This window comes from Giraffa tippelskirchi, chromosome 9 (assembly GCF_054371585.1).
Source record: "Giraffa tippelskirchi isolate mGirTip1 chromosome 9, T2T-mGirTip1v1.2.pri, whole genome shotgun sequence".
Lineage (NCBI taxonomy): Eukaryota > Metazoa > Chordata > Mammalia > Artiodactyla > Giraffidae > Giraffa > Giraffa tippelskirchi.
The window spans coordinates 166,262,495-166,278,777 of record NC_137283.1 but is presented as its reverse complement, the minus strand read 5'-3'; the positions used below and the strand labels follow the sequence as shown (position 1 = coordinate 166,278,777).

The 16,283-nt window shown below is 55.8% G+C and overlaps 1 long non-coding RNA gene across 1 annotated transcript; it reads left to right on the top strand.

Moving 5' to 3' along the window:
* Positions 1-1,171: 1,171 nt before the first annotated feature.
* LOC145520393 (uncharacterized) lies at positions 1,172-10,165 on the top strand. The gene is made up of 2 exons (XR_014064446.1): positions 1,172-1,370; positions 6,688-10,165. It is a non-coding gene; the product is annotated as an uncharacterized LOC145520393 (long non-coding RNA).
* The last annotated feature ends 6,118 nt before the right edge of the window (positions 10,166-16,283 follow it).

Genomic DNA, 16,283 nt, shown 5'->3' with positions numbered 1-16,283 from the left:
CTTCTCAGCGTCTTTGAAAGGGGATGAGTGTGAGCCAGAGGGGACACTCCACACTGACCAGGCCTCCTGGGGCGCCTGGGCCTGATCTCAGTGGCTCCCGAGGCTCTGGCACCTTCCCATGGTCGGGATCCCCCTCCACTTCTGGCGCTGAGTTAGGGCAGGTACCAGGTCCACTGTCCTCACCTGACATGCTGGAAGTAGGAGGCCTGGGCACCTTGTCAGCCTGTAGACTTCGGGTGGACTAACTTCAGGACCACAGCAGAGAGCTTGCCTGACATCGTGTTGTCCACTCTGGTGAGCTTTCCTTCCCTGGCAGCTGAGCTGCAGAGAGGTCCTTCTGCCCCTGGGCAGCAGCAAATCGTCACAACCTTGGCCGCTGGCCCCACGCTGGCCCCAGACACGTGGTCAGCAAGAGCATCTGACGCAGACAAACAGGCCCGACGCGGATGAGCAGGCCTGACGCAGACAAGCAGGTCTGGCAGAGACAGAGTGCTGTCTCTGCGACGGGTGGGCCTCAGAGGAGGCCTCCAGAGCCTGCCACACATCCTCCATGTGGAGGCGGCAGGGCGTTCTCCACCCAGCAGCAGGAATCAGGAAGTGGTGACCTTGCTGTTTAGCTCACCTTCTTCCTCTAATTATTCCAGGGCGGCCGCCCTGGAATAGAGCAGTGAAAGTGAAAAGCATGGACGGTCACTCCGAGTGGCTTCCTGAGTGACTGCCCAGCAGATAGTCTTGTGGACCCTGGGGACGCCCGCCCAGCCTGGGTCTGATTCATGGTCACTCTAGGGTAGCTGCCTCCCCCTCCCCGCCGGGAACACCGAGTTGACCCCTGCCTGGCAGGGTCTAGTGGACGAGCCAAGCGTCGCACTGGAAGCAACGGGGCCCTTGTGTCACGACATGAGGGTGAGCCAGCAGACGCTGGACGGAGCGGCACAGGCACTGGCCTGGGACCTGGGGGCCGATTCTGCCTGCAAACACGCGGCTCGTTGCTGTGTCGGGAGGGAAGCTGACAGGCAGCTGCTGGGCCCACAGAGGGCAGGAAGCAAGGGCAGCCATCTGCAGCCCCAAGGCTCTGGGTGTGGAGGCAGCGCCCTGAGTGGCCTGTGGTCTCGGCGGGGGGAGGGCGGGGGCTGGCCTGGCCACTCCTGGCCCCGGCTTCCTCGAGCCTAGTGACAAAGAGCAGGCTGTAACGCCTGTTGCTCAGCGGGCTGGCCCTCACTTCCTGGCCTGGGTCCTGCCGATGTGGACAGCAGACCTTCCTGGCGTGAGCCATCTCCCACACTGCGCCGCTTGCCGTTTACTATAGAAGGAACGCAGTGTCTTCGGGACCTGGAACCTTGTGAGATCCCTGCGCCCACCCTCACCTGCAGGTGGGACCCCAGGACGCTGAGAATCTGTAAAGGCCTCGCAGGGTAGCGCTCCCAGGTAGAAACAGGAGGCTCAGCTAAACCTGAATTTCAGATGGACTAGAAATTTTATTACTATAAAGTGTGACCCAAATATTGCATGGGATGAAGCTATGCTAAAAAATTCACTGTGTATCTTAAACTCACATTTAATTGTACGTCCTGCACTTTTATTTGCTAAATCTGGCCACGATCCTGAGGGCCTTCTCTGAAGCTTCATTTCGGGAGAAAATGGCCCAGAACAGAAAGCTGACCCCAGAGCTGGGGGTGGGGCGGGGCGCGGTGACAGGTGGCAGAGGCGCGTGCAGCTCTGGCAGGACTGGGCCGTGATTTATCGTAACACAAGGGGAGGTATTTTAGGCGCCGGGCTTAACTTGGGCTTCAGAAGTTTCTTCTCCGAAGCAGCTGGTCTATTTCTAGGGAGCAAGTTGTTCGCGTCGTGAGGCTGCCTGTTACTTTTAAGGGTGTGGGGCGGACAGCAAGGAGCAGCGAGGGTCAGGACCCAGGGCTGGCAGGGCACTGGAAGCTCAGGGCACGGCGTCAGCTGCCCGGCGGCCCGTCCCGCTCAGGAGGCCGGCTCGCCCAGGGTGGCTGCGCGGACCTGGCCCCTTCCGCCGCCTCGGCAGGACCCGAGAGGGCGCTGGGCTCTCCTTGGGCGTGGAGCCTGCCGAGCTCTGCGGAGCTTCTGCTCTGACCCTGTCCTACGAGGAGCAGCTCCAGAAGAGGGTGCCGAGCGGTGCCGGGGGTCACAGGCGCCTCGTTCACCCAGCAAAGCCTTTAGACGGCCCGTGTGTCCGTCCTCAGGGCAAACTCACAGAGAAGGTGGGAAGTCACAGACGAGAAACCCTGGTCAAGGTCGGTGCCAGGACACACGGCTGAGCCATGACAATAGCCTGCATCTAGTGATGTCTGTCCTGTGGTGGAGCGACAGAGATAGGGAGAGACAGGGAGAGACAGAGATACAGGGAGAGACAGAGGGAGACAAAGAGAGATAGAGAGAGACAGAGAGCTAGAGAGAGGCAGAGACAGGGAGAGACAGAGACAGGGAGAGACAGAGAGAGAGGGAGAGATAGAGAGGGAGAGATAGAGACAGAGAGACAGAGAGAGACAGAGAGAGACAGGGAGAGACAGAGAGACAGGGAGAGACAGGGAGACAGAGAGATACAGGGAGAAGCAGAGACAGGGAGAGGCAGAGACAGGGAGAGACAGAGAGAGACAGGGAGATAGAGAGAAACAGAGAGAAAGAGACAAAGTGAGATAGAGGGACAGAGAGAGACAGAGATGGAGGCAGAGAGATAGAGAGAGACAGAGAGACAGGGAGAGACAGAGAGTCAGGGAGAGACAGGAAGACAGAGAGAGATAGGGAGATAGGGAGATAGAGAGATAGAGAGGGATCGAGAGACAGAGAGATAGAGAGAGACAGAGACAGGGAGAGACAGAGAGATAGGGAGACAGGGAGAGAGACAGGGAGAGACAGAGACAGAGAGAGATAGAGAGACAGGGAAATAGAGAGAGACAGGGAGAGACAGAGAGAGACAGGGAGAAGCAGAGACAGTCAGAGACGGAGAGACTGAGTGTGGGGACGGAGGGCCGCTCAGAACGCTGGGCGCCCCCAGCCTTTGCTCCTCAGACATCCCGGGCTCGGGTCAGCCCCCACTTCCTGGAAGGACCCGACTTTCCGAGGGCCCTGCCAGCCAGACTCTGAGCGAAGAGTGTCCTGGGGGCTGAGCCCCCGAGCTGCTCCCCCCTGGGACCCTTCCTGCCAACCTCGCTGGGAGCCGCTGGACTCCTGACCCTGAAGCTTCCTGCTCCTGCCTTTACAGTGCGCCTCCTGGGATCTCAGGCTCAAGGCCCAGGAAGACCCCAGTTCACACCCCAGGGCCTCTTGGTCCATCTGTCCTGGGGGACGGCCCAGTTCACATGCGTGGAGGCCCGTGTGGCCCACCCCCTTCATCCTGACGAGGTTCTTCTGGCCCTGAGCCCCTCCCTGTGAGAAGATGATACCTCCTTGGAGGCTTATTTATTCTTTGTGTTTTATCTTCAGTGTTCCCTGAAATGCCGGCATATAATAGGTGCTTAATAAATGCTGGGGGACTGAGTGCCCTCCATGGGGAGATGCATACTGGAGGTGCCCTCCTGCTAGGCTGTGTAGAGATGTGACTTCAGTCTCATGGTGTGTCCACACCCTGTGCACTGATGGAGCTGCAGGGAGGCCTTCAGCTCTGCGGGAGGAGGCCAGGCTCCAGAGGTGCCTCCTGGGGCCCAGGGGCAGGTTGGCCTTGGTCCGGAGCCGCCCGAGCCGAGGGCAGTCGTGGGGGGCGGGGGCGGGGGGGCACAGAGTCAGAGACGGGGCGGGAGGCCTTCTCGGCCTCTCAGGAGCAGCGCTCAGCCTGCCGGCCCCTCCTGAGGCCTCCTGGGAGCCGCTGGTGGACCCCCCGCTTCTGTACCGCATACGCTCCCCTCCTACCTGGTGTTTGTGCCCCAGGGCAGGAGCGGGGCGGTCCTACAGGTCTATATATCTGCCCACGTGTGCTTGAGGATTCATTCAAAGGGAATTTAGCCAAATCTCATTAGGTCTGTTAGTTGGAGGAAGACTGCGGCAAATAAGTGAAAAGCTAAATAGCTTGACATAAAATATATATTTAAGAAAAAGCAGTTTACTATTTCAGGTATTGTAGAAGCAGGTAAAGGTTTTAAGAAATGTTAAAGCAGAATGTTTTAAGAAAATTAATGTGATTTCAAAAGGAACAGTAGGTGATACTTGGAGTGTCTCTTACTGGCACGTTGGTGTCAACACTTCTAGAGTGGATTTTCCCACAGCAATTACACTTGTGCGTTGCTTTTCCTGGGAAAATCCAAGTAGAAGTCCACCCGCCGTGCTGGGCGGGCCATCTCCTGTCAGGTGCGTCACGACCTACTGGCTGCAGGATGAAGCCACGTCCACCTGGCCTGTCCTCCCCTTTCCCTCCATCCACAGTGATGCTGAGTACACCTCACGCCTCAAGGAGAACGTCCACTCATCCTTCAGGGCCCATATCACAGCACCTCCTCCAGGAAGATGCTACTCCTCTGGGGTCTGTCTCCTCTCCAGTCTGCAATCTTCACTGGAGTTGACGTGTCTGTCATCTCTTTCCTCTGCTTCTAGCACATTCCTGGCACATTGAATGTGCTATTGAATTTATACATGGTCAATAAGTTTAGAAATGTAAAGAACTGAATTTGTATTTGCATCGGATTTTCTCTGTATCAGATTTATAGGATTGACGACCTCTGTCAGGTACAGCAGAACAATAGCTGGCTTTGTGAGACATGCGCCATCCTTGTTTAACTCCCTGTCTCCTGGGGCCTGTGTGGCGGGCCGTGCTGTTTCCACTGAGCTTCCTTCCTAGAAGCATTAGCCCAGCGTCGTCCACTGGGCAAGGGCAGGTCCTGGCCGGCCGCCTGCCCTCCCCACCAGATGATGGTGGTCCCCACACGCCCCTCGCTGGTCACGGTTCTGCTCCTGACGCCGGCTGAGAGCCAGGGCTGGGGAGGCTGGAAGCTGGCCCCGCTCTGCAGTTTTCTTGCATCAGAATCTCATCGGCAAACAGGGGAGACTACACTTTGGTTCTCTTGGAAATTTCAGCTAAGAATCTGGCAGTGTCTTACAAAGAGCATACCGGCCAAAGGAGGCAAATCTTCACCTTGGGCAGAGTGGTGCTTCTCAGGGTCACACTGAGAGCCTGAGTTCCTGCTTCCCACTTACTCGAAGGCTGCTAGTCACATGGACGGGATCTCTGCATTCCCTGGTGCCTTCGTCCCCGTGAGAACAGTCAGTCGGAAGGTGGACTGCCATGCCAGCATTGAGAGGTTTACATTCTGGTGGCTCTTAGTGTTAGGCTGATTTGTTTCTGTCCTTGGGTTGGGTCCTGTGGATCTGATGGCAGAGAGCCAGGCCGAGGGCGCTCTGAGCAAGGGGAGGTCTCACTCAGCTCCTGGGGCCTGATCCAACGTGGGAGTGAGTCTACATGACCGCCCGTATTTCCTTCCTCTGAATCGTCTTTTGTGGCAGCTTAAACTTGCCCCTCGAAGGGCTGGTGGTCTTGAGCTGTATATGCCAACTTCCAAGAAGTCTGTTTAGGGTCAAGTGGTCATTTTAATAGAGACTCTGATACACATGCTAAACTGATCAATGAGCTGACTAATGATGAAGCTAGCAGCATCACCGGGGTGGACAAAGGCTGCAGAAAGGCCATCTTAAACGTGCGTGTTTGTTACATGTGTCTGTCACGTGTTGCGGTTTGTTGTCACCGGGGGCTGGGCCGCACCTCCCCACGGGCCCCCTCCAGCGACGCTCGGCCTCTGCTGGTGTGTCTGCTTCCTGGTTGGTGGGGACAGGAAGGCCTCTTCGGGTGCTCAAGAGGACCGTGGTAGGTAGTCCCGGCTTTCCCCACAGTGAACACCCGCCCCACCGGTGGGGTCCAGCTTCATGGTAACGGGGCCAGATCTGAGAGCCTCTTGGCCGTGCAGCACAAGCTTCCCGGGTGCAGCGGCTTCCCCGGGAGCCCCCCACTGAGGGCCCCCTGGCCTGCTGCGGGGCTGGCCTCCCACCCCATCCGACGTCTCCCAACAGTCCAGTCCCGGGTTGAGGCCTCCCTCTCGCGGCAGACCGGCCTGTCCCTGGGTCACAGCCGTCCCTCCCGGGGAAGGGCCCTCCGCCCCAGCCCTGGAGCCCTGCTGGCTGCCAAGGCCGCTGAGCTCGCTCAGCTCAAGCAGCAGCCCCTGGATAGCCTCCAGGGTGGCAAGCGGCTCGTGAGGCCTTCCTAGTGCAGACGCCATGGCTCATGCGCTCGACGGCCGGCTGGACAGGACCTCCGAGCCGCACAGTGAGGACACCCCGCACCTCTCCTGGCAGGGGAGGGGGAGCCAGTGTCTCCCGGCGCTTCTGGCCGCAGCCGGGCTGGCGCCGAGCTGAAAGTCCCTGCTGCTCACACGCTTGCCCTGTGCCTGGAGGACTGCTGGGTGGGACCAGAGCCTCTGGGGTCCTTGTCCTCTCGGGCGTGGCCTAAACGGAGGGCCTGTGGGTCCTATGGTGGGGGGCGCAGGGAACGTGTCCCCACCTACGTGGATGACATGGGCCCTGGACTCATCGTGAAGCAACTTCTCCTGCTGGACACGTCTTACCCCCGAGGGCCCCAGTTACACCAACCTGGAGAGGGCGGAGGGTCACACAGGAGGTGTTCCACATGCTCTCCCCCAGACAAATACTTTTGCTTCTTAGTGCCATCGTCTTATTTTCCAGATGAGAGGTGTCCTTGGTGAGTCAGGACCGATGCGGCTCTGGGAGCAGGAAGCCCGGGAGAGAAACAGAGACGGCGTGTGGACAGCAGGCCCAGCTCAGCTGCAGGAACAAGCTGTCATCTGGTCCCGATCCAGGCAGGGCCTGTTGGCTTCAGTTTCGTTTTAATTTTATTTGAAGCAAAGAGCGATCATCGGTGACTGTTGGTCCAAGAAGCTCCCTGCGTTTCCTCCTGGGACTGAGCACTGCCAGGCCTGCCTCCAGGCCTGTTCCTTTCTTCCCCTTTCACCTGAGCGTCTGTGCAACCCCGTCTGGAAAGAGGGTCAGAGCACAGGCCTTGCTGCCGTGGGAGGAGCTGTGAGGCTTTTAATTAAAAAGAATTGAGCTCAGAGAGGAAAGCCCCAGGGTGTCATGGCAACCAAGGATTTCCTTCCAGACTCAGTTAAGTGGCTCTGCGTACAGTCTGAGGAAATTCACCCATTCTCTGGGCTCAGCTTCTCCCATTCAACGTTGGTCTCATGAAGTAGTCCCCCTCCACACCTTGAGGGGCCCTGGGACGGGTGGCGTCATTTCGACACACGGCACAGAGTCTAGCCGAGAGTCAGATGTGGTTTGTGCATCCTCATCGGGGTCGCCCTGGCCCCTCGGGCACCCTGAACCTTCTGCAGTTCCGGGCACGCGGTTGGCCTGCCCACTGCCCGAGGAGCGCCGGTCCTAGGGCTGTTCTCTGAGCCTTTGGGTTTATGATTCTCTGAGCTGTTTTCTTAAAAGTAAAGTATGCTCAGCAAGAACATTTAAAAAGATAAGTAAATAAGAATCATTTTTCTTTAGATAAGCCTTTAAGGAAAATGCAAAAGGCCCACGGTCCGCAGACCAGGCCTTGGGGTGAGTGGTTGTCCAGGGTCCTCATGGAGCCCTGTCCGAGTGTCCCACCTGCGGTGGGCAGCGTGGTTCCCCCAGGGGAGGGTGTGACACGCTGTGGGTTCTGTGGCTCAGGGGTGACTCTGGCAAAGCTGCTGCTCCATCACGAGAGGGTCTTAGAAAAGCAAAGGTGAACAGAATCTGCCTGCATAGCACCCAGGACAGGCAACTCCCAGAGTAGAAAGGTGAAGCTCCAAGACTCTGCAACAGCCGTGGCCGCTTCCCCGGCCCCCGACAAACAGGCATCTCAAAGTCGTAACTGGGAGTCTCAGTGTGGCCGCCCCTCCCGAGCGTGAGTGCCTGTGAATGTTTGCACCAGAGGCGGTAGTATGGTGTGGTGATCCTGCCTCTGTTCCCCGCTAGCTGCCCCGTCAAGAGCCATCTGAGCCCCTGTGACTAAGTCACTCCCAACTTCAAGGGAGGAGTCTGTCTTTTGGGTGAGAAGCAAAGCTTGAGTCAGAGGCCAGATTCTGGTCTGGGTTTGGGCTTGGCCTGTATCTCCTGAGGCCTGACTGTAATAGGGAATCTGTGTTTGTGGGTGAGGGGCAGTTGGCCTCCCACCGCGGGTCCAGCCAAGGGCGTTTAGTGGCCAATGTAAAGTGGGAGACGGGACTGGGGCCTGTCTAGAGCCTGGTGGAGGACGAGCCCCTCTGACCCCTGGTAGTGTGACAGAGGCTGCCTTCCTGCGTCAGCTACAAGCATCTCCTCCCCTCCAGGCTTAGAGGCTGACGGCCACGTCCCCAGCCCATGACCCCAGCCACGGTCCCGTCCACTCGATGGATGGCAGGGGCGTGGGGTGCCTGAGAGGCTGTGCAGCAGCCCTTTTGCACCAGGGTCACTAGTGCGGGTCTGACTTGGGGACTGGTGGCCAGGGCAGGCAGGGAGTGGGCTCAGAACCTCCCGGGCCCCCTTTCTCATCCTCTGCACCCCACCTCTTCCCTCCCCCTCTGGGGGCCGAAGGGAAAAGACATCCGGGCAGTTAAAGGTGAGAAGGAGTGACGGGTGGGAGGAGGTGCCTGGGGATGTGCTCTGCAGTGGGAAGGCCTGAGCCCAGGTCTGGGGGGTTGGCTGCCCCCCAGAATCAACACTAGAGGAGAGAGTGCATGTGAGTGTGAGTTAGCGAGTGTGTGAATAAAGGGAGAGGGGAAGGGGGGTGGGAGTGGCAGGGAGTAGGGGGAGGTTGGGGGTGTGAGCAGTAAGAAAGCTGACAGAGACCGCAAGTGTTCAGCGCGCTGGGGCCCCCAGGCTCCGGTGAGGCCCCCAGGCGGGCAGGGCCCAGGGCCAGGGCAGCGTCAAGCCCGAGAGGAGGAAGCCGGCCCTCCCCTCCCAGCTCCCACCCCTCGCTTGTCCTACTTGCCGTTGGCCACAGTGACCTCAGCTCGACCTGACTCGGGGTGGAGCGTGTGCCCCCCGCCCCCCAGGGCTTCAGGGAGCCTGCAGGTGCAGTCAGGGCTCCCAGAAGTAGGACTTGGCCCCTCCAGTCTGGGTCGGGTGAATGCGGCCTCACAGAAGGACGGGCAGCTGTGCTGTGTCCCTGCACGGCCGCCGCAGCCCCAGCCCCGCCTGCAGGCCCCGGCCCTGAAACCTGCTGTGTGCCGGGCAGCTGGACGCCCGCCGACGAGCCCCGACCACGGACCCCACACAGGCTGCCCGAGGTTCCCGCCCAGCACAGGGCGGCGCGGCAGTCTCAGGCAGTGTGGAGATGGCAGAGTCAGGCCAGGACTCGGGCGCACATGGCAGTCAGGCCGTGTGGCCCCAAATGCCATCTTTCCTGGGAATTCGTATTTGACTTCTCTGTTCTTTTCTGTCCAGAAGACATGCGGCATCACCAAGACAGGAGCAAGGTGGGCAGGGAGCGCAGGATCTGCGAGTCCGCAGGCCCAGGGAGTGTCCTTCCCAGAGACCGAGACACTCCTGGGCTCAGCCAGTCTCTCAGTGGCAATGAGATGCCAGTGGAGATCGGGCACTTTGTAACTAGTAACAGAAGAAGGGATGACGACGCACCTGGGTTTGAGAGGTAAACCACCCAACTTGTAAAGGTGGCTTCTCACCTGGGAGGGACCCCCTCCCCCCCCACTGCACAGTTTCCTTGCGCGCCCGCGGGACACACTGGCTCCAGGCTGGGGGCTCCTGGGGAGCCTGGACTGGGGCACAGGCAGAAGCCACTCTTGGAAATGGAGCCACACAGGGCAACATAGCCCAGACCCTCGAGGGGCATTCCTGCCGTCTCATGCATCTGTAAGACAGTCTGAGAACACCCAGATCACTTTGTCAGAGGACAGCTACATTCCTGTTTACTGTTCCGTGTGATCTAACCTGCTGCAATCTCCCTGAATTCTGTGGATTTGTTTTTTTCTCATCCATGTTTGCAGTCAAGGACTTTGAGGAGTAAGCTGGGGTCAGATGCGTTTCCCGACCCTGCTCCATCCCTTACAGGCACCTACGCTGGGCACGCCCCTCTCTTTACAAAGTGCCAGTTATTCGCAAACATAGAGAATCCAGAATCACTGAGCTGACACTCAGTGTGGTAGTACTTAGGAACATTAAAAATGCTTTAACTTAAGGAAATCTATTCTTGCTCAGTTCTTTACAAATCTGATTCCTACGGGAACCTGCAGCCTAAACCAAAGGCCCACATGGGTGGAGGCGACAGGGCCCTGGGGTGGCAGCAGCGTCTCAGGCTGGACGAGCTCACGCCACGCTGGGGACATGGGGCGGAGCAGAGGGGAGAGCGTGGGGGCCCACAGACAGCCTGCTGTCCTTGTCGCCCAGACAGGCAGAGGGAAGGAAGGATGGGTCCCCGCGGAAGCCGCCGATGTGCGGGGTTGGACAGAAGGACATGAGAGCTGACAGCCTGGGGCACCGCGAGCGCCAGGCTGTACACCATTAGCAGGAGGCGCTTACAGAGCAGACACATAACAGCATCCCCACACACGTCTTATCACAGGGCTCAGTGGTGCATCAGGACCAGGAGGAAAACAAGGCCTCCTTTCACAGCATCTTAAATTAAAACGTGAGAGAGCAGAAAGCTGCCTGTCAGAAAGCATCTCTGTTTCTCTGACAGTGAGTGCTGTTTTGACAGCGCCCACTGGCTACTGTCACTGGTGTCCTTGTAAACTTCCCTGGAAGTGGGCTGTCCCTCCCACCCGACGGCCCTCCCTCTCAATCTGCTCCTCCTGCAGGGCTTAATTGAATGTCTTGATGCGGACGAAAAGGGTTAATGGCAGAGCCACAATATCTTGGATTACAGACAGCCAGTGAGCACAGGCCGGCAGCATGGCAACGGGCCGCACCGTGGGAACGCGGCCGACAATGATGGGATTGACAGTGAGCGTGGAGAGGCCACCTTTGGGAGAAATCGTATCCCACAGCGAGTGGGGAAAGTGAGAAATAGTAGCAGATGCTGCGGGCGATGAGCAACAGATGCCTTCTGGCCGGGGCTGGCCAGCCAACCCGCTCCCACCGCCCGCAGGGAAGGGCCTCCCCGCCCCGCCTTTGTCGGAGGGAGGCAGCAAACACAAATATTGCAGAGGAATTAAAAACAGCAGATGGTGGCAGCAGGATTTGATGAGATCAGGGTCAGGTACGGCACACATTTGGTGGCAGCATTAATCGCCGCCCTGGGGGAGTGGGAAGCTCAGGCCCCGCCCGCGTTCAGCCCCTCGGGTTTGCTCGCCCGCCCCCTCCCCGCTCCCGCAGGCTGACCCCTGGACCTGTTCTGGGTGTCCCATCAGGTTTAGCAGAGTTCAGAGAGAACATATGTTGAATATTTTGTTAATTCAATTTGTGTTTAAATAATTGATGTCAGCCTGTTCCAAATGCGAAAATGTAAAAGCCTCCTGTGTTTGGGTTGATACATTGTCTCCCACCCTGTTGTGCGCAGTCGGCTGTTTTCATCACCAGATAAACCTTTGCCCCGTTATCTCTGGCCTCTGTTACGGGCCTGCAGCCTGGTCTCCCTGCAGCCTGGTCTCCCCGCTGCCTGCTGCTGGTGTTCAGGACCCCCAGAAAGTCCGGGCAGGGGGTGGTGGGCACCCAACTCGGAGGCCTCCTGAGGGGGCGGTGTGGCTCCGCGGGGCTTGGTGTGTGCCCGCCGCCACGTGTGTGCAGCGCTGCGCAGGCCGGAGCGGCTGGTGTGTGGGCCCGTGTTGTGTGAGGACATGTGGACACATCACAACATGCCTCACAAAACCCAGGTTTCAAAAACTTTGAGAAACGAGTCGAGAGACCCTTTGAGCTCACATCCACGGTCCACAGTCAGTGGACCGCTCGGGAGGTTTGTCCAGTGTGTCCTCCCCACGCGGGGACCCGGGGGCTGTGTGAGCTGGGCAGGTCCTCAGGCTTCCGCCCTGGACGGTGCGGAGTGGGCAGATGCTGAATCCTCACCCAGGCAGAGAAAGCTTCTCTCCTCGAGGAAGGAAGCCCAGATAGGTTTTTACAGTTAAAAACAAAAAGTATGGCTTGTTTCAAATCAAAATTAACTGCCGCTCACTTAGAAACAGAGGCCAGTGGGGAACAGTTGCTGTGCTGCTGCCCACACGCTGGCCTGGTCACGTGGTGGTGCTGTTCTTTCGGTCTTTTTTCCCATGCACGTTTATTGCTTATAGATTATGTATCATTTTAAGGTATTTACAGGATTATGATTTTATATCTTGATGTTTTGCTTTATGTTATGACGTAAGCGCTTCTCTGCCCATCAAGTATTATCTTGCTTGTATAATATTCCACTGACTTGATAAACTTTTAAACATTTTCTCTTAAAAATATTTATTTTAATATTTGAAGTAGTAAAATTATTTAGTCTTACAGTAATGCTGCCATGAATTTGTTTTGAAAATAATCTTTTCTAGAGCTCAATTTATTTCCTTAGGCTAATTTTCCAGGAGTAGAAAAGTGAGGGTAAATGTACGAACATGAAAAAACTAGTTTCCCTTTATTCCTGTTCAGAAAGGCAACACATGTTCATTGGAAAGAAGAGAAACTTCAGATCAATGTAAAAAGGAGAGTGAGAAGCAAGCAGGCTCCATTCATGTTACATAAATTTTCATCAAAATTGGGGTTGTCCACTTTTGCAGCCAATTATTGTGGCAAAAAACCTGCATAATGTAAATTCACCTTCCCAATAAATTCCAAGTTGTGTCACCATACACACTGCAATACAATGAGCTTTCAAGCTAGTGTAAGCACATCTCACATCACTAACTCTTTTCTAAAGTCGAAAAAGCAAGAAAGTCCCAGAAAAACATCTCTTTCTGCTTTATTGACTATGCCAAAGCCTTTGACTGTGTGGATCACAATAAACTGTGGAAAATTCTGAAAGAGATGGGAATACCAGACCATCTGACCTGTCTCTTAAGAAACCTGTATGCAGATCAGGAAGCAACAGTTAGAACTGGACTGGAACAACAGACTGGTTCCAAATAGGAAAAGGAGTACATCCAGGCTGTATATTGTCAACCTACTTATTTAACTTACATGCAGAGTACATCATGAGAAACGCTGGGCTGGAAGAAGCACAATCTGGAATCAAGATTGCCAAGAGAAATATCAATAACCTCAGATATGCAGATGACACCACCCTTATGGCAGAAAGTGAAGAAGAACAAAAGAACCTCTTGATGAAAGTGAGAGAGGAGAGTGAAAAAGCTGGCTTAAAGCTCAACATTCAGAAAACTAAGATCATGGCATCTGGTCCCATCACTTCATGGGAAATAGTTGGGGAAACAGTGGAAATAGTGTCAGACTTTATTTTTCTGGGCTCCAAAATCAGTGCAGATGGTGACTGCAGCCATGAAATTAAAAGACACTTACTCCTTGGAAGGAAAGTTATGACCAACCTAGACAGCACATTAAAAAGCAGAGACATTACTTTGCCAACAAAGGTTCACCTAGTCAAGGCTATGATTTTTCCAGTGGTCACGTATGGATGTGAGAGTTGGACTGTGACGAAAGCTGAGCACCAAAGAATTGATGCTTTTGAACTGTGGTGTTGGAGAAGACTCTTGAGAGTCCCTTGGACTGCAAGAAGATCCAACCAGTCCATCCTAAAGGAGATCAGTCCTGGATGTTCATTGGAAGGACTGAAGCTGAAACCCGAATACTTTGGCCACCTGATTCAAAGAACTGACTTATTGGAAAAGACCCTGATGCTGGGAAGGATTGGGGGCAGGAGTAGAAAGGGACAACAGAGGATGCGATGGCTGGATGGCATCACCGACTCGATGAACACGAATTTGGGTAAACTCCGGGAGTTGGTGATGGACAGGGAGGCCTGGAGTGCTACAAAGGTCGCAAAGGGTCAAACATGACTGAGAGACTGAACTGAACTGAACTGAAAGTAGGATTTTATAAAGTCTACAGAGTATTCTTTTATACAGATGTTTTACAAATTTTATCTAATCCCCTTTTGTTGGTTATTAATATCCTGTCTGTTTATTAATATTACTAAATAAAATCATAAAGAATGTCCTGGTATAAACGTTGTTGTAAAAAAACATAATTTCTTTGAGATACATTTTAGGAAGTGGAATTAATGGTTTACAGCAGCATTGCATTGTTTTATTGTCCTCCAAAACGGGAACTTGTGCATTTTTCCTAGCAGCGTTTGACAATGTATATGTCCTATATTCTTGCTAATAATAAATATAGATACTTAAAATTTTTCCAAAGTTGATACATATTCATTTCTATTCATATTTTATTACTTACTTTCAAGTAGGACTATGAAAATGTGTGTTCATCATTCACTCCTGTTTCCTACTGTGAACTGCTATTTTAGAACACGCCTGAGACTCTGAATCCCCGTGACAACATGGCTTCTCAGAAGCGTGGCCCGTCGTGCTTGGAGGTGGGTGTGGAAATCGTGGGGCCTGGGCGCTGCTTGGTTGTGTCTCAGGGAAAGCTATGCTCTTCCCACGGAGTCTGGTGCTTTGTCGCGGAACTCCGAGGGTGACCCCCATGTGTCCGGAGTGGCCATTCCTGTTCTCTTCTCTTTCTGGGAGGACCTGAGAATCCAGTGGGAAATTTCCGGGGAGGGGGGCTGGGGTCACCATCTCCCTCTTCCTCCCTAGTTCTGGGGCCAGAATCACTGGGACAGACAATTCTTCACACTGACGCTCAGGGTCTGGTGGGACCAGGGTTCTGGGCCTGGGGCTCCACTTGTATTGAGATCGACAGAGTGGGGGGTGAGGACGTCCATGGTCTGAAAGGACCAGATGCCACTGACTGACGCTGGCTGTGTCCCCAAGGAACCCAGAGGCTGTGGGGTCCCTGGGCTTGGGTTTCCCTGCTGCTGTGAACTCTCAAAACGGGGGTCAACATAGCAGGAGCTTGCAAGCTTTTCTGGGGAGACAGTCAGTTTCTTTCCTCACTTGTCAAAGTGATCGTGTCTCTCAGAAAATTAAAGTCTTTGGCCTAAAGAGGAGAACAGTCCAAGAAGGCAGAGATGGTCCAGGCCCTGAGCCAGGCCAGACACCAGGCTGGATGGCTGCTGCTGCTGGCGTGAATTCCCTTCAGACGGAGTCGGCTATCAAGCAGAGGTTCTATGCTTCTTTATCCCACCCACTTTTGTTGGGCATTTCTGTTCTAGGTCTCTTTTGTTGTTATGAGTACATTTGTTACGACTGGGTTCTCTTTACAACACCTGGAATTTCGTGTTTTTCTCGTAGAGAGCTCCTCTGACCTCGCATATCAGTGTTTCCCCAAGAGGCTCCTGGGTGCCTCCTGCGCCACCCGCTCCTGCTGCCTCAGAGGCAGAGGCTGCTGCAGGCGCTGGGCCCATGTGGGGCTCAGTCGGTTCTGGCCTCCGTCTTCAGCCTCTGCTGGCCCGTTGCTTCCTGGAGGACTCTGTCCGGGGCTGCTTCTGAGGGACTTGCATCACCGAGAGTTTACGAAGAATTTTCTTCTCTGTCCTCCTCTTTGATGGTTCAAAAATCCCAGACCCCTTAGAGCAGAAGGACCGGCGGAGAGAGGACCGTGAGGAGCCCGTCCTGAGGCCACAGGGGCAGGGAGCCGCGGCCTTCCCCCCTCTCCCGGAGCAGGGCTCTCACGCTGGGAAGGCCAGGCCGTGGCCAGGAGCCTGGTCTGAGGATGGCAGTGGTGGCGGGAAGGACCCTGAGAGGAAGACCCCCTAGTCCAGGCTGAGTGGGTGGAGCCAACTGGCCAGACGTCCAGAGTGGCCTCCCGTGGTCTCCCTCCAGCCCGAGGTGCTGTCTGGGCAGCTCCAATCCCATCTGCAGTCAGGGCCATGCCCACCCCTCAGCTGTTGCTGCAGGATGTGATCCTTTCCTGGTAGCTCCAGCCCCTCCCTGCCTGTCTGGCAGCTCTGAGAAGTCCCTGACCAAGGAACCCGAGACCCAGCGTGCACGGCGCAGCGTGAACTCACCCGGGCCAGGCCCCTGTGCTGATCCTCTGCCCCCAGGGAGAAGTCCTGAACCTGAAAACATGCAACGGGGCGCATGTAAGCACCCCCTGGAGGTCCAGCCCACTGGAAGCAGATGAGACCTCTCCCGCGGCTCTCATGGAGCTGAGGCAGCTGTCTGTCCCCCAGGCTCCAGACCACTCTGCTCAGGCCTGAGAATCTTGCTCTTGGCAGGACCAGAGTCCCCGTGGCCCTTTCCGCCTTAGACGGGCTCTCCTGTCAGCTGCCTCGCCCACACCTGGCGGAGCCATGTGCAGGG